Here is an 18,910-nt window from a genome sequence, read left to right on the forward strand (position 1 = left end):
CTTTATTCTCTGACACCAGTCCCATGAGCCTGGTTGGCTTCCACAGCATGTTCTTATCATCGTGATACGGATTTAAGAAAACTTTTAAAAACATGGCAGATTAGCAACATCTAATCATTTCTGGATGGAGCCTACTCTCAAAGGCAATCCAAAACTGACATTACAGAGAATCTTTTGTAGAAATTTCTATTTTCATGGTTATTCTTGCAGTGCAAAATGTTTATATGAACTGAAATTCTTCAAAGTGACTGTTGAAAGGATATCATCTCATGTCTTCTTACTGATGTCTTCATGGTCTCACCTCAAATTTATGGACCTTTTATATTCAGGGATCCTTGAAAGAAACATCTGCGAAGGGAATTTGGGACATTGAAACGCCAACTGTAAAAAAATAAAAATGTACCTTCTAAACAGAGTTTTCTAAATGATTGCCTCAATTAAATAGAAACAAACGTTCCTTTTCTGATGGTAGGAAAGTAATCTTTTCTTTGATGGGCCCCTATATCCGCACACATAACTGCAGAGCTCCAGGTCAGTTCTGCAGAGTTCCCAGGTTCAGAGTGATAAACATCCTTCAAGAACAATAAGGGAAGGGAAGGTCCTTGCAAGTGCCTCTAGAGCCCTGTCCATCATCTTGCTGTCTCTGCCTGCATGTGATGAGCACCATTTCCCTTCCTTACTGTAGTCTTTAGGACCACTCAGGATTTATAACTGTCATACACTTAGATGTTAACTGTCATTTCTTGGCCATCAAGTTTAATGTCATTCCACTTCAGTTGCCTGGTTCTGGTCTTTGTAGAGTTCTGACCTACTTTGTCCTTACTGCCTATTTGTAAACTTCTGTAGTCCCCCATTTCCACTGGAATTTCCCACTGTAATAGCTACTTAATGCCTCCTCCCACTCAAAGCGGGTATAACCCGAGGTGACTGACCCAGAGGAAGTTCATCCTTCAGTTTTGACAAGATATACCCAGTGAGTGTGAGTCTTCCCTGATGACTCAGTGGTAAAGAATGGAGATGTAGGTTCAGTCCCTGGGTAGGGAAGATTCTCTGGAGAAGGAAATGGCAACCCACTCCAGTATTCTTGTCTGGGAAATCCCATGGATCAAAGAGCCTGGTGGGCTACAGTTCATGGCATTGAAAAAGAGTTGGACAAAACTTAGTGACTAAACAACAACACAGTGAGTGTGTATTATAATAAATGCAGATAATGATTTTTGAAGTTAGCAGTCGTCTAACTAGGGCTTCCCTAGTGGCTTAGATGGTAAAGAATCTGCCTGCAATGCAGGAGACCTGGGCCAGCCTATACTGCTTATACATGTATTTTATTTTATTTTATTTTCCCTAGGACTCTACTTGGATGTGTTGTTGGACATGGGGGAAAGTAGGATTTGGACAGAGGATTTGACATTCATTGTAGCTGCAACCTGTAGGGATGATTCTCTAGAGAACCAGGTGGATGAGAAGCAATTCTTCTAGAAGTTGAAACAGTTCTAGATTACATGTTGAATTGTCTACCACTTTACCAAAGACACAGTAAAATACATAAATGTTATTTTTCTTCCTTAATTCTAAATGAATGTATGTGTGTATATGTCTGTGTGCGTGTATAATTCTGAGTATGTTAACAATTCTGATTTTCTCATAAAAACTAAATGAAATTTCAATTTTATTATTATTTTTTTACTTTAGTGATTAACCATAGGAAATCCTAAGGTCTGAGTCCCTGGGTCTGTGTTCAGTTTTAACTCTAGGTTCACCAGTTCTTTATTTCTAAAGGCAAATTCTCCAGTAACTGAGTCCTAGAAAGAAAAGTCTGTACACTTGAGACTAACACCCACTGTAAATCAACTATCCTCCAATAAAATTAAATATATATGTATATGTATATTTGCAAAGTTGAAATAAAAGTGCTCACACAGTTGGAGCCAAAAATTCCTGTTTGGAAACAAATAGTATGACCATGCATGCGTGCTCACTTGTGTCCGACCCCAAGGACTGTAGGCCTCAAGGCTCCTCTCTCCATGAGATTCTCCAGGCGAGAACACTGGAGTGGGTTGCTGTTTCCTTCTCCAGGGGATCTTCCCAGCTGAGGGATCGAACCCGTGTCTCTTGTATCTCCTGCACTGGCAGGTGAATTCTTTACCAGGTAGGGTCAGAATGGGGTTTTTAAATATCATTTTTCCCCCACTGACTTCTTTTCAAATAAAATTTAAATTAATCAATATGCCATTGAGGCATTTTGAGGGCTTTCTGCTTCCTGGGGGGCTACAGGGCCAGACAAGACAGCTCAGCCTGGACCAAGGGAAGAAGCAGAGTGGGGGTACTGGCCACAAATTTTCTGATAGTCAGAGATGGTGACAGCTGGTCTGCGATGCTCAGACAGAAATACCTAGAACAATAATTTGATAAACCTGAAGATAGACTGTGTTGATTCATATCCAATTTATAACTTTAGGTGTACTCATGATTTTTCCTCATGATTTTCTAGGAAAAGAAATGATCACACAGTTTAATTGTCTTATTTTCTAGTCTTTCTTCAATGTTCTTTCTTAATTTTTTAAAAAATATCTTAACCTTTAGCCACCTCCTAACTCTCTTCATTTTGAGATAATTTTGTCTTTTTCTTCCATTTCTTTCTTGAATTCAATCAATACTCATTTCATTTCTTTCTGACAGTTTTTTTTTTTTTTTCTTTTTTTGGTCCACTTTTGCTTTGAATTTTTAATTTTTGATTCATCCCAAATACTGGGAAGCAAAGCTTGCAGGAGACATCAGGGGGTGGGGATGGGGGATTTTGTCGGGTAGCTGTGGAAGCCAGGGCCACACAGAGAATATTTGCAAAGGCATTCAGTCAGGCACAAACCTGGCTTACCTGAGGAAAAGCAGCGAAGCTACTACGGGTCTTCCAGGCGGTACAGTGGTAAAACACCCACCTGCCAATGCAAGAGACACAAGTTTGATCCCTGGATCAGGAAGAGTTTGGAGTAGGAAATGGCAAACCACTCCAGTATTCTTGCCTAGAAAATCCCATGGACAGAGGAGCCTGGCAGGCTGCAGTCCATGGGGTCGCAAAGAGTTGGACGCGACTGTGTAACTGAGCACGCACACACTGAAGCCAGCATGGGTGAAGCAAGGGAATAACAAGATTATGCTTTTTAAATATTAAATGTTTTGTCTTCATAGCAACACTATGAGCAAGATAGGATTATTAGCTTCATGTTACAGATAAGGAAGTGAGACAAAGAACCGTTAGGTTATTCACCCAAAGACACACAGAAAATAGAGCCAGGGTTTGAATCTGTGTAATCTGTGGAAAGAGGAGGAGGAGGAGAAACAGGAGGTAAGGGGGTGCCCCACCATCGAAGGTCTTGCAGAGGACTTCTGGGACTCTGGTTTTTACTGTGAGTGAGGCGGGACACCATGGGAAGATTTCAGTCAATGGAGTAACATATTTTGATTTACATTGCAAAAGGATCTGCCTGGCTGACGGGTATAAAACAGACTGCAAACAATAGTGCCTGCTAAGAAACTGTTAAAATAAATATGGCTGAGGTTACTGGATCACCTGATAATCATGAAATCTGATTTTTTATGTAAAATCTATTTTTTTTAAAAAGTTGACAACCAGTTTAGACCTTTCTGTACATTGTGACAGCTGATCTTAGGACATAACTGCTGACCTCTCTGCCCTGTACACACATCTCTGCTCTTGCAGGAGGGGCTCTGTGGCCTGTACCTGCTCTTTACTTGAAAAGGGATGTGCCACAAGTGAATCAGCTTAGTCATCGCTGAAGTGAGGGGGCGACCTAGCAAAGAAGAGGCGTAGCAAAACTGTCCCCTGGGGGATTTCACTTCCCTTACAGTGTTTATTCTGCTCCCCCACGTCACCCTGGATGGACGGCCTGAGAGAGGCCCCGGTGCTTTCTCTTCCTCCTGGTCTACCCCTTGCCCTTCTACATGCAATCTCAGAGAGGGAGTGGCTGAGGCAACCCAGACTGGTGTTTGAGATCATCTCAGTTCTTTTTTTCCCACCTGTGGAGACTCAAGATCCTGAGTTACAAACTCCCCCCTCTGCCAGTGCTGCCTTCACATTGGTAACTATGTTTTGCCAGCCTACATGAGGTAGCTGTACAAAGCTTGTGGGGAGAGAAGCATGCAAGGATTTGTATTTCTACTTTTTTAATTGGAGTTTAGTTGCTTTACAATGTTGGGTTAGTTTCTGCTGTACAGCATGGCGAATCAACTTACATATACATATATCCCCTCCTTGTCACCACAGAGCATGGAGTTCCCTGTGCTATATAGTAGGTTCTCATTAATTATCTATTTTATACATAGTAGCAGTGTACATATGTGAATCGAATCTCCCAGTTCAGCCCTCCCCCTTTGGTATCCATATGTTTGTTCTCCATGTCTGTGTCTTTATTTCTGCTTTGCAGATAGGTTCATCTGTACCGTTTTCCTAGATTCCACATATATATATATATAATATACGATATTTGGTCTTCTCTTTCTGACTTCATTCTGTATGACAGTTTCTAGGTCCATCCATATCTCTGCAAATGGCACGATTTTGTGTTTGTTTGTTTGTTTTGGTCTGAGTAATATTCTATTGTATATATGTTCCACATCTTCTTTATCCATTCCTCTGTTGATGGATATTTAGGTTGCTTCCATATCCTGGTTATTGTAAACAGTGCTGCAATGGACATTGGGGTGCATGTATCTTTTGTAATTATGATTTTCTCTGTGTATATTTCCGGGAGTCAAATTGCTGGGTCATACAGTAGGTCTATTTTGAGTTTTTAAGAAACCTCCATATTATTCACAGTAGGAGCCTTTTTATCTCCTCCAGACAGAATCATACAAACTAATGCAGATGAGCCCATTAGCCACTAGGGTATAACCGGTATTGGTCTGAGAAGATCTCCGTGGGATTCCTGAGGGGTCTAAGAGCTGAGGTTCTATTTAGAAGGAAAGTCCTTGTCTGTTCTCCATGCATTTCTTTTTGATATGGTCACAAAACCTACACATAGATTCACCTTAGGAAGTCTGCCACGAGCTTGGAGACTTTATCTTCTCAGCAGCTGATGTGAGAGTTCCTAAGGTAGAAATGATGGGCTTTGATAGGCTTGTGAGGAGGCTGAAAGTCATGGTCTAGATTTTAAGTGGGCTTCCTAGGTGGCAATAGTGGTAAAGAACCCACCTGCCAATGCAGGAGACATAAGAGACGCGAGTTAAGTCCCTGGATCGGGAAAATCTCCTGGAGGAGGGCATGGCAATTCACTCCGTATTCTTGCCTGGAGAATCCCATGGACAGAGGAGTCTAGTGGGCTATGGTCCATAATATGACATGATTGAAGCAACTTAGCACGCACCATGCACAGGTTTTAAGTAGAGAAGGAAATTTTTAAAAAGACTGGGACCAAGTCCTATAGGACGAACATGAAGTGTGACAGGAGACTGGCTGGGGAAGGGGAGAGGGATTTAGAGAAGTTCGTGCTGCCTGAGGTGGAGGAATTGAGTAAATGCTGTGCACTGGAGGGTGAGCCCCTTTCCCATGAATTCCCAGATCTTCGTGAAAACTAAAAACAAAATTCTGGCTATTCTTAGTGTGATAGAATTCTTGTGAGAACTGGTGAAGTGCCTTGAGCATCAGGGCTGGCCTGGGGCAGAAACAGTCAACGTGCACAACCCAGGGGAAGAGTCAAATTCTAGGCTAAGGTATTTGACACAGGCACTAATATGAGCCAGGTGGACCCTTGCAGGACAGCTGTGCAGACAGATCTGGATGCTTCCTGCACCTCATTCTATCCTTCTCCTTGGCTCCCTGGAGGTCTCTCTCCTAATCCTAATATTTCTATTTCAAGCCAGTAAGTTCAGTTCCCGGAGAAGACAATGGCACCCCACTCCAGTACTCTTGCCTGGAAAATCCCATGGACAGAGGAGCCTGGTAGGCTCCAGTCCATGAGGCTGCGAAGAGTTTGCTGCAACAGCAGCAAGCTCAGTTCCCAAATATTTGAGACTTTTTTCTGAGAGGTGGTCAAGCATGAACATAGTGGAGAAGTTCAGTCTGGATTGAGATCCTGGCTTGGCTAGTTTCAGCAGCAAGTCCTTGTTGGAGTCTATCTATGCGTCAGTTTCTCCAACTATAAAACGTTATATTCAGATTACCAATCTCATAGGGATATTGTGAGTATTAAACAAGCTGACACATGTAAAGTGCTTAAAATTAGGCCTTGTTCATGGTAAGCCTTCACTAAAGTAGACCTGTTTATTATTACTTAATACTGGAAAGAAAAAGGTAGTTTAGCCACAATACCAAACTTTTATTTTTTTGATCACTGAAATTTCTTTGAAGTTTCAAACTAGTCATAATTGTTATTTAAAAATTTTTGATTTTGAGGTATAATTGACATGATAATCTGCACACATATAAAGTAGGCAATCTGATAAATTTTGAATATATATATGTATAATGTATGAGGTTATATACACCGATGAAACCATCATCAAAATCAAGAAAGCGGACATAAACATTCATCCCAAAAAGTTTCCTTGTGGTCCTTAATTAGTCTCCTTCCAAGCCTCCATGCTCTCCTCTACTCCCTGTTACCAATGAATAATTGCTTTTGTTGCTGTCACCAGATATTTTTTTTTTTTGCACTTTCAGAATTTTATATAAATAGAATCATGTGTGCTCTTTGGGTGTTTTCTTTCACTTAGAAGGATTATTTTAATATCCTTCCACGTTGCAGTATGTATCAGTAGTTCATTCCTCTTTATTGCTAAGTGGTGTTCTGTTGTATAGATACACCTTAATTTACCTATTCATCTGTGGCTAGAAAATTGGGTTGTTTCTAGGTTTCTACTACAAAATAGTTGCTATGAGTACATGCATGAACCTTTTGGTGTGAACCTTATGGTTTTTGTTTCTTTTATGTAAATACCTAAGAGGAGAAACAGCTAGATCATAAATACATTTTTACTTTTTAAGAAGCTGCTAAACTGCTTTCCAAAGTAGTTTTGTCAGTTTTATATTCCCATCAGCAGTTTCTCATCCATGTTACATATTGTCAGTCTTTTTCGTTTTAGTCCTTCTAATAGATGTATAGTGTTAGCTCATTGTGACTTTATTTGCATTTCCTTAATGACTAACAATGCTGAGTGCCTTATCATTTACATACTCATTATCTATCTTTTTTGATGAAGGGAAATGTCTGCTCAAGTACTTTGCCCATTTTTAAAAATTGGATAATTGGCTTTCGTATTATTGATTTTTAAGAATTATTTATATATTCTGGATACAGTGATTTTTTCAGATACATGCTTTGCAAATATCTCAAGTCTGCAGCTTGACTTTTCATTCTCTTAACAGTGCTTTTTATTTTCTTTTATCTTTAATGAAAAATAATTTTTTTTTCTTCCTTTGGCCATGCCCCATGGCATGTAGGATCTAGTTCCCTGACTAGGGATTAAACTCATGCCCACTCCTGCAGTGGAAGCTCAGATTCCTAACCACTGTACCACCAGGAAAGTTTCTTAATAGTGTTTTTAAAAGAGTAGAAATTTAAAATTTTTCATTAACCCCAATTAATTTGTTTTCTTTATAGATACTGGTTTTGGTGTTGGACAGAAGAAAATTTTGCCTAACCAAAGTTTTATTTTATGTTTTATACAGTTTTATAGCTTTGATTTTACAGTTAGGTCTATGATCCATATTGAGTTAATTTTTCATATGTTATGAGACAGATCAGACTTCTTTTTTTTGCATAAAGATATCCAATTATTACAGCATGGTTTGTTTTTATTTTGTAGCTTGTTAATACAGTTAATTATATTGATTGATTTTTGAATATTAAGTCAACACTACACTCATGGGATAAACACAACTTTCTCATATTATATTATCCCTTTTACATATTTTTGGATCATATAGCTAAATTTTTGTTTAGATTTTTTGTGTTTATATTCATGAGGGATGTTATTCTATAGTTTTCTTTTTTATCGTCTTTGTCTGGTTTTGGTATCAGAGTCATGTTGGTCTCATAGAATGAGTTGAGAGCAATTTCCTCCTCTTCTGTTTTTTTTTTCTTTTTTTGCAAGAGTTTGAGAAAGATTGGTTTTAATTTCTCTTTTAATATTTAGTAGAATTCACCACTGAAATCATTTGGTCCAGAGTTTTTCTTTGTTAAGAGTTTTAAAATTATTGACTCAATCTCCTGCTATAGATCTTTTCAAATTTTCTGTTTCTTCTTGAGTTAGTTTTGATAGTTTTTGACCCATTAGTTATTTAGGAGTATGTTGTTTTATTTTCACATATTTATGAATTCCCCAAATTTCCTGATATTGGGTTCTAATTTTATTTCATTGTGGTCAGAGAGTATATTTCGTATGATTGCAGTCGTTTAAAATGCAGTCATTTAAAATACAGCCTCCAAGGCAGGTTTAAGTGAAGGCTGCTGAGATCACCCTCTCGCCTTTGTCAAGCTTTTCTCTTGGCCTATTTAGAGTTTCTTTAGATGCTAAGTTGGATTCTGCAGGCACCATGCAGCCAATGAGGCCTTGGCTCAACTTTTCTAACTGGGCTTCTTCCTGACTCAGTTCACCAATCATTTGATTGGGATAAAGATAGTTCAGTTCAATTCAGTTGCTCAGTCATGTCCGACTCTTTGGGACCCCATGGACTGCAGCACACCAGGCCTCCCTGTCCATCACCAACTCCTGGAGTTTACTCAAACTCATATCCATTGAGTTGGTGATGCCATCCAACCATCTCATGCTCTGTCATCCCCTTCTCCTCCCACCTTCAATCTTTCTCAGCAACTGGGTCTTTTCAAATGAGTCAGTTCTTCGTATCAGGTGTCCAAAGTATTGGAGTTTCAGCTTCAACATCAGTCCTTCCAATGAATATTCAGGGCTGATTTCCTTTAGGATGGACTGGTTGGATCTCCTTGCAGTCCAAGGGACTCTCAAGAGTCTTCTCCAACACCAGAGTTCAAAAGCATCAATTCTTCAGCGCTCAGCTTTCTTTATAGTCCAACTCTCACATTCAAACATGACTATTGGAAAAACCATAGCCTTGACTAGATGGACCTTTGTTGGCAAAGTAATGTCTCTGCTTTTTAATATGCTACCTAGATTGGTCATAACTTTCCTTCCAAGGAGTAAGTGTCTTTTAATTTCAAGGCTGGAATCACCACCTGCAGTGATTTTGAAGCCCCCCAAAAATAAAGTCTGTCAGTTTCCACTGTTTCCCCATCTATTTCCCATGAAGTGACGGGACCAGATGCCACAATCTTCGTTTTCTGAATGTTGAGTTTTAAGCCAACTTTTTCACTCTCCTCTTTCATTTTTATCAAGAGGCTCTTTAGTTCTTCTTCACTTTCTGCCATAAGGGTGATGTCATCTGTGTAACTGAGGTTATTGGTATTTCTCCCAGCAATCTTGATTCCAGCTTGTGCTTCATTCAGCCCAGCGTTTCTCATGATGTACTCTGCATATAAGTTAAATAAGCAGGGTGACAATTTACAGCCTTGACGAACTCCTTCCCAATTTGGAACAAGTCTGTTGTTCCATGTCCAGTTCTAACTGTTGCCTCCTGACCTGCATACAGGTTTCTCAAAAGGCAGGTCAGGTGGTCTGGTATTTCCATCTCTTTAACAATTTTTCACAGTTAGTAGTGATCCACACAGTCAAAACCTTTGGCATAGTCAATGAAACAGAAATAAATGTTTTTCTGGAACTCTCTTGCTTTTTCAATGATCCAGCAGATGTTGGCAGTTTGATCTCTGGTTCTTCTGCCTTTTCTAAATCCAGCTTGAACATCTGGAAGTTCACGGTTCATGTATTGCTGAAGCCTGGCTTGGAGAATTTTGAGCAGTACTTTGCTAGTGTGTGAGATGTGTGCAATTGTGCAATAGTTTGAGCATTCTTTGGCATTGCCTTTCTTTGGGATTGGAATGAAAACTGACCTTTTCCAGTCCTGTGGCCACTGCTGAGTTTTCTAAATTTGCTTGAATATTGAGTGCAGCACTTTTGCAGCATCATCTTTTAGGATTTGAGATAGTTCAACTGGAATTCCATCACCTCCACTAGCTTTGTTTATAGTGGTGCTTCCTAAGGCCAACCTGACTTTGCATTCCAGGATGTCTGGCTCTAGGTGAGTGATCATAACACCATGATTATCTGGGTCATGAAGATCTTTTTCGTATAGTTCTTCTGTGTATTCTTGCACCTCTTCTGCTTCTGTTAAGTCCATACCATTTCTGTCCTTTATTGAGCCCATCTTTGCATGAAATATTCCACTGGTATCTCTAATTTTCTTGAAGAGATCTCTAGTCTTTCCCATTCTTTTGTTTTTCTCTATTTCTTTGCAATGACCACTGAGGAAGGCTTTCTTATCTCTCCCTTCTATTCTTTGGAACTCTGCATTCAAGTAGGTATATCTTTCCTTTTCTCCTTTGCTTTTTGCTTCTCTTCTTTTCACAGCTATTTGTAAGGCCTCCTCAGACAGCCATTTTGCCTTTTTGCATTTCTTTTTCTTGGGGATGGTCTTGATCCCTGTCTCCTGTACAATGTCATGAACCTCTGTCCATAGTTCATCAGGCACTCTGTCAGATCTAATCCCTTGAATCTATTTCTCACTTCCACTGTATAATCATAAGGGATTTGATTTAGGTCATACCTGAATGGTCTAGTGGTTTTCCCTACTTCTTCAATTTAAGTCTGAATTTAGCAATAAGGAGTTCATGATCTGAGCCACAATTGGCTCCTGATCTTGTTTTTGCTGAATCTATAGAGCTTCTCCATCTTTGGCTGCAAAGAATATAATCAATCTGATTTTGTTGTTGACCATCTGGTGATGTCCATGTGTAGGGTCTTCTCTTGTGTTGTTGAAAGAGGGTGTTTGCTATGACCAGTGCGTTCTCTTGGCAAAACTCTATTAGCCTTTGCCCTGCTTCATTCTGTATTCCAAGGCCAAATTTGCCTGTTACCCCAGGTGTTTCTTGACTTCCTACTTTTGCATTCCAGTCCCCTATAATGAAAAAGACATGTTTTGGGGGTGTTAGTTCTAGAAGGTCTTGTAGGTCTTCATAGAACCATTTAACTTCAGCTTCTTCAGCATTATTGGTCGGGACGTAGACTTGGATTACTGTGATATTGAATGGTTTGCCTTGGAAATTAACAGAGATCATTCTGTCATTTTTGAGATTGCATCCAAGTACTGCATTTTGGACTCTTTTGTTGACTATGGTGGTTACTCCATTTCTTCTAAGGGATTCTTGACCACAGTAGTAGATATAATGGTCATCTGGATTAAATTCACCTATTCTAGTCCATTTTAGTTCACTGATTCCTAAAATGTCAATGTTCATTCTTGCCATCTCCTGTTTGACCACTTCCAATTTGCCTTGATTCATGGACCTAACATTCCAGGTTCCTATACAATATTGCTCTTTACAGCATCAGACTTTGCTTCTATCACCAGTCACATCCACAACTGGGTGTTGTTTTTGCTTTGGCCTTGTCTCTTCATTCTTTCTGGAGTTATTTCTCCACTGATCTCCAGTAGCATATTGGACACCTACCGAAAATTCATCTTTCAGTGTCCTATCTTTTTTCCTTTTCATGCCGTTTAAGGGTTTCTCAAGGCAAAAATACTGAAGTGGTTTGCCTAAAGTTAGGAATGCCCTTATATCTCTGGTTGACAAAGCTGAAGAGTATTCCAATTCTAGGAACACTGATAAGTGGAAATGAATGTAAGGTTAAATTTATTAGGTTACTTTATAAGAGCTGTTTTACAAAATTCAAATGAACATTAGAATAGATGTGGTTGGATTTCTAATGGTGGGTTTTTTTTGTTACAAGTTTCATTTCCTTATCTAGAATCCAGCTACACGCACCCCTCCCCCCACTCACTGTGTTGAAATTAGAACAATAAAATTTTCCTTTCCCTCAAAAGTCTCAGTGAACTCCCCCAACTCCCCAATAATAGGGCTGTGGTGTTTCCTGGCTTCTGACAACCCATTAGGATGTTTCAGTGTTTTATCCTTCTTCTCTGAAGCTCTTAGATATGGAGTTCATAGAATAGTGTACTCAACTACTCTGAGGCAAGTATGTATCAGAGTCCATGATGGGCTTATTTATCTGAGGAAAGGTCTAAGCCAGTACAGTTGAGATCAAATTGAGCTCTGCAGATGGAAGGGAAGTGAATTAGGTAAATAGAACACATTGGCAGCTAGAATCACCGGTAGGTTCTTCCACTGACATCCTGCTGTGTGATTATGGTCATATCAAAGAAACCCTTAGAGGCTTTGTTTTCACCAGTTAGAAACAGGAAAATTAAGCCCAGCTAGAAAGGATCTTGTGCTATTTGCCCCAAGTAAAAAGATTGCCATTTTTCTTTTGTTGTGTTCCTTTAGCCGCTGCCACCAAGAGAGGGTTTTGCTTTAGTTGTGAATATGTTTGACCCATAGTATTTCTCTGACTCAATGAACCAAGAACATAAATGTTTGATTAGAAGTTTAACTTCATATTAAATATCAAGTTAGGGGAATTAATGTCTAGTTACAAGCTATGCATAAGAAGGATTTGTTAAAAGAATAGGATTTCAAGGAAACACAAATCTTTATATTGACATATAGACTGTTGTGTATTTTAAAGTCAACCTTTGCAGTTAGCATTTAATTCAATCATTTAACTCTAGTTCAAACTCTGAGACATAAAAATAAAAGTCACCCCACTTCTTTTCTAGATTCAGAAAATCATATCCCAGACTGGGAAACAGATATAAATATGAATAAATAAATATACGCATACACATTGTGACTATGTCCTACATAGGACAAGATAATGACATAAGGTAAGAAATTGTAGATGCCATTTCAACCCCTTAATGCTTCTGAGTAAAATAAAAAGCTGTTCTTAACAAAAATGAAGAAGAGAAAATAAAAACTTTCTTGCCTGTGACCAAGAAGGTGAAGTTTTTATCATTGTAAGCCCTCCACTATCTTCTGTCCTTGAGGAGGACATAGTGCAGGTATCACAATGGCTAAAAGCGTTGGGTGAAAAAAAAATGCCCTCAAGTTAAGGACTGAAAACCACGAGGAGGCAGACAGCATCTGGAGGCAATCATTCTACAATGAGTAGATCCATACACTACCCACCCTTCTGCTTCCAAAGTCATCATATGGCTTGTGGTGTTTGTAACAGCATACGAGCAAGAGAGAAAGGGAGAAGGGAGAAAGCCAATGTTCCTGCTCTCCTGTCTCTGCTCCATCACCAATTTTGATTGGAGGAAACTAAGCTCTAGCCATCATGAGAGCAGTGAGGCATTATCTCTCACCATCTCACTCACTACACAGTCTTAGTGGTAGTGTTAGTTGGTCTGTCATGTCTGACTCTGTGCGATCCCATGGACTGTAGCCTGCCAGGCTCCTCTGTCCATGGGATTCTCCAGGAAAGAATACTGGAGTGGGTTGCCATTCTCTTCTCCAGAGGATCTTCCTGACCCAGGGGTTGAACCCCGGTCTCCTGCATTGCAGGCAGATTCTTTACTCTTTGAGCTACAGGGAAGACCTTAAGAAGTCTCTTAACCTGATTGAGTCTCAGCTTTTTTATTCATAAAACAAGATGATTGCCCAGGTGGTCCTAATGTTTGTCCAAGCTGTCAGACATGGAGATCCCAGAACTGGAAGCAATTACCATGAACATATGATGTAAAATATTAAGTAATAAATATAAAACAGAGACTATTAAAGTAGTCAGTAGGAAAAACAGTCACAACGTGAAACACGACATGAAACAAACGATCAAGATTTATTTTGTAACCTGGATGAGCTCAGCTAGCTAGCATCTATTTCCATTACAGCTTATTATCTTCACTTTGCAATACTAATCATCCTCTTGATTTGGTCAACTTAGTTATTAGTGATCTCAGAGACAGAAAACTTTCCTGGGGAGATTATTGTTCTATTTTTATGGATCCATGGCTGTTTTTATACTTAACTTTGGCCAGACACCAAAGAACATCTGGTATTTTATAAAATGTCACCTTTGAATAGAAATTTGGCAATCACGTGCTGAGTTCTGGAAAATGACATACTGTCTAACTAGAGTCCATGTGTGGGTTCCTGTAACAGATCTGAAAGGAAAGTGATTTGATTTGATCCACCCAGAAACCCCGACTGAGGGCTCTCCTCTATGATGACTTTTCTTACTAGTGGACATATGCTGCATTCCTTAGCACCATTTCAAACATAATTAACCCATGGATACCAACTGGTACATGGAGCAGCCTGCCAGGTGAGAGAGAAAGGATAAAGGGAGGGAGAACTGGATTCCAGAGCCGCAGAGTATCAGTGCAGGTTGGGACACTCTGGCTTAGTTCTTGTCACTCAAATATGAAGCATGGCCACCTAGATTAAAGGAAAGACATTACTGATGCTACTTTACCTGCTTTTACACTCTCTCTTTTTTTTTCTGGTGAAAGTGAAAGCTGTGCCTCAGATTGGAACTTGAATCATCGTCTTTTAATTATTAACAGAATCACTCACCTTGTGGCCAGACTTACTGAGGCTTGGGTTCTTTGCATCTCAGTGCAGAAATAATTCAGTGAGAGACAAATAGGTTAAGAAGTGGATTTATTTAGAGAAAAACACATTCCATAGACAGAATGAGATTCCTCTCAAAAGGCTAGAGCGGCCTTAAGGCGTAGGGGTCATCTTGGAAAGTGAGAGAAGCCAAGGGAGAAACACATTCCACAGAAGGCATCTCAGAAGGCAAGAGGCCCTGAAATATGGAGTGATTGTTTTTTATGAGCCAAGTAACTTTATAGGTTAATGAGTGGAAGGATTATTTCAACTATTTCAACAAAGTGGGGGGGAGGATAAATTTCTAAGAACTGAGTCACTGCCTACTTTTTGACCTTTGATGATCAGCATCAGAACTGTCACGGTGCTGGTGGGTGTGTCATTTAGATGCTAATTTATTACAATGAGCATACAATGAGGCTCAAGTTCTACTGGAAGGTGAATCTTCCACCATCTTGGACCTAGTTGGTTCTAGCCAGTTTATGTTGTATCCTCAAAAACTCTTATTCTTTTAGAGGTTGTGTGCCCTGTCCCCTTCCCTCCTGTTTTAAAAGCATTTGGAGTATCTTTAGCCTCTGGAGCTAGACTGCCTGAATTTAACTCTTTACCCTGCTCTTGCTCACTATGAAAGCTTGAGCAAGTTACTGATCCTCTCTGTGTCTTAATTATCTCATTTAAAAAATGGAAATAAACCCTGCAAGACACATGGCATGGCCAAACAAACAAAAAACTGATGTGTGTAAAGCACATATTATACTTGATTGGCACAGTGTTCAGTAAGCAGTAGTTCTCATTAGCTATAGCCATTCTTTCCTGAATGACTGGAAGGGGAAACCAGGAGAGGCCATGTTTCTTTCCTCAAACACACTGAGCTTCGGGCCCAGCAAACTCTTCATCACTGCCCCAATTTAATCTATGATTGTATCACTCTGCTTCAACCTCTGGGGCTTGGATGGCTCAGAAGGCACAGGTAGCCCCAGGGTTCTGATGAACACCAAGGCTCTGTTGAAAATTTCTGGGCATATCCAACCTGGTGGAATACTGGCATTGGGTCAGCTGTGAGTCCCAGAGAAGCACCTGTTCCTTACCAATTTGTCTTCCTTTTCAGTGACTGCTATAGACAGAATGTTTATGTCCCCCTAAAATTCCTATGTTGAGATCTTAACTCCCCAATGATAGTGTTAGGAGGAGGGGGCTTTGATAAGTGATTAGGTCATGAGGGTGGAATGCTTATGAATGGGATTAGTGCCCTATTAAAAAGACCCAAGAAAGCTCCGTAGATCTTGCATGTGAAGACACAGTGAGAAGATGATGTAACATGTACTGTGTGCATGCATACTAAGTCACTTTAGTCGTGTCTGATTCTTTGCAATCCAAAGGACCATAGCCTGCCAGGCTCCTCTGTCTGTGGGATGTTCCAGGCAAGAATACTAGAGTGGGTTGCCATGTCTTCCTCCAGGGAATCTTTCCAACTCAGAGACTGATTCTGCATCTCTTACATCTCCTGAATTGGCAGGTGGATTCTTTACCACTAGTGCCGCCTGGGAGGCCATGTACTATGCGCTGTGCTGTGCTGTGCTTAGTCGCTCAGTTGTGTCTGACTCTTTGCAACCTCATGGACCATAACCTGTCAGGCACCCCTGTTCATGGGGATTCTCCAGGCAAGAATACTGCAGGGGTTGCGATGCATCCCTCCAGGGGATGTTCCCAACTCAGGGACTGAATCCACGTCTCCTCCATTGGCAGGCAGGTTCTTTACCACTAGTGCCACCTGGGAAGCCCATGTACTATGTACCAGAGACCAAGTCTGCCAGCACCTTGACTTTGTACTTTGTACTGCCCAGCCTACAGAGCTGTGGGCAGTAAATGTTTGTTGTTTAATACAAAAAAAAAAAAAATAGTACCCACTTTATAGAGCTATTGTGAAAACTGAAGGACTTAATACATGTTTTTAAAAAAGCACTTAGATCAGTGTCTGGCACAGAGTAAACTCTATGTAAATATCAGCTATTATTATACTAACCTTCAAAACAGAAAAGTCCTTGGTAAGATATAAAATGTCTTGAATAGTTTATTTGAAAGATTATCAGACTTACAGTTTATTTCCTTGGATAATTCTTAATCCTTTTAGCATCTTAACTTCATCTGCTTCTTTCTGCCACCTGTTTCTTTATGGATGAAAAAAAGCAGATGCTTCTTAGTCTCGAAACAAATGGTTTTTCTCACCAAGGTGCCTCTCTTTATCTATGCTTGGATATATGCTTGGATCTGCTCAGGACAGAAAGCAATTTATAGGTCTGAAATGAACATTTTCCTTCTGTTATGAAGCTCAAACAATGAAACTTTCCCATTGAAAATGGGCTTTGTCCTGCTAACCAGACAGAGTTGTGTCTGCCTGGGGATGGACAGCAACTGTGTTGGTGCTGAGCCACAAACCAAACAAAACTCCAAGGGCTTTGGAGTTTAGACAATAGCTGAATTACAAGGGCACCGTCCCAGAAGAGACCATGCTTATTTTTGCAGACCTGGGCAATAAAATGGCTGTGTCTTTGAAACCAGTTGCCCAGATCTTTACTTTACTGGGATGAGCCTTTCCCTTGACAGTAGAGAATTCCCAACATGGGGAGAAAATAGGTTCCCTATCATAGTCCCTGGTATAGCTTGGATGACTATAATCATGATGTTAAATCAGTGGGGACTGATTCCACCATGCTAAGAAAAATAAATTGGACCAGGATGGATGATGTTGTTTTGACCTGCAATTCAGGCAAACAAGGAGATTATTGCAAACTCAGATGGGTGGAGAGTTTCCCAGAAATGCTGAGTAATGGCCAGAGGATATGCTATGATCTGAGATAAATACCTTGCCAAATTTAAGGTCCCACAAGAGTAGTTAATTTCAAGTAAAACACCCGTGTAACAGTCCTAGAACCAGCCCTAGGGTTCAAATGGCAATGGAGACTCGCTGGCCCTCAAAGTATTCTCAACACTCATCAAAATCCCCTTCTCTTAGGAGGTTCATAACTTCCAGAGAGAAGAAAAGAGTGATAAAACCAATTTTTATTAAGATGTTCAGGCCTGAATGTGAAGCTCCATCCATGCTCCAGAGTTATCCACTCTTTGAAAAAGAACTGAAAAATAAAAGAGTAATTAGTCACCTCCCACAGAAAACCCCAAAGCAGAATTTCAGGCCATGTGTAATTCATCATATTATCATCACCTATGTCACCACCTTCTCTTCACTCACAAAGCTAACCCTGCAGCACTTCCTTGAACAAACAGTCCAGTCCTGCAAACTTGTAAGTGTGGCAATGTGCAAGGACCTGTGATGCAAAAGTAGCAGAATGCAGCACAGAAATTATAAACATTGGGGCATTGGTTAGAGCTTAGGTAAAATCTTGGCTTCACCATTTACTGGCTCTGTGAGCAGTTTCTCAACCTCTACTTGAGTTTCAACTTACAAAACAGAGCTGACAAATTTACTCCTTATTTGGCTGCAGTAGGTTTTTCATAGGATGAAGTTTTTTGTACAGTGCCTGGTCTGGAGTGAGGGCTCTGTAGATGTTACCTGCGTGTGTAACAAGTGGAACTCAAGTGCATATAAGTGTAAGTTTCTTAAAGTCAGCAGATGACTGCCTCATGAAGGCCTGGCTCCTGGCACAGTGTAGATAATAAATATTTGTTGAATGATAAAGTTATGAGTTTTTCCCCGCTTCATCTACATTTGACCCCTGCCTCTTCCATCACAAAAGGAACAAGTATTCTACAGAGAGACAAACAAGTATTACACAGGTGATGTTGGATGTGGTAATAGGGCTGGTTGAGACTAATGTTTAAAGCAAGGTCCCAGTTGAAAAATAGAAGCCAGGAGTAGCCAATGTCTGAGAAGGTTGCAGCTAGGAACCAGGATTTGCTTGAGACTGAGGTGGGGGCCAAGTCCAGGATATGTGAATTCTATGTGCTTCTTTCTCTGAGGACTGGATATGCTAGTAATTCTCCCAAGTTGAGCTCACCATAGCTAACACAAAGACTTCTCTCAAATTTTGGCAGCAACTGTCTTATGACTCAACCCAGGTATGATACAAAAGATCATGCTCAATAAGCAGACATTTATGCTTATGTATTTATTGCCTTCTAACCTCTTTTCCCCTGATTTCCTTCACCTTCTCCCTCCAGGGTCTCTGCATTTACTGGTACGATGGGAAAACAGAAGGGTGCCTGGGATGTTCTATTTCCTTACATGTTTGGACTTGGAGGTGCCATCTGCATCATGAATACCAATAAAATTCAGTGTTTCCTCCTTGTTTCTGTGA

General features: G+C 40.1%; 1 long non-coding RNA gene across 1 annotated transcript in view; it reads right to left on the minus strand.

Moving 5' to 3' along the window:
* Positions 1-252: 252 nt before the first annotated feature.
* The window catches only part of LOC138988514 (uncharacterized), a 44,589-nt gene continuing 25,931 nt past the window's right edge, over positions 253-18,910 (minus strand). The window contains exons 2-3 of the long non-coding RNA XR_011464779.1: positions 2,876-2,936; positions 253-381 (exon numbers count right to left, since the gene is read on the minus strand). This is a non-coding gene — a long non-coding RNA (uncharacterized lncRNA). The remainder of the gene's footprint in view (positions 382-2,875; positions 2,937-18,910) is intronic.

This window comes from Bos mutus, chromosome 1 (genome assembly GCF_027580195.1).
Source record: "Bos mutus isolate GX-2022 chromosome 1, NWIPB_WYAK_1.1, whole genome shotgun sequence".
NCBI classification, from domain to species: Eukaryota; Metazoa; Chordata; class Mammalia; order Artiodactyla; family Bovidae; genus Bos; species Bos mutus.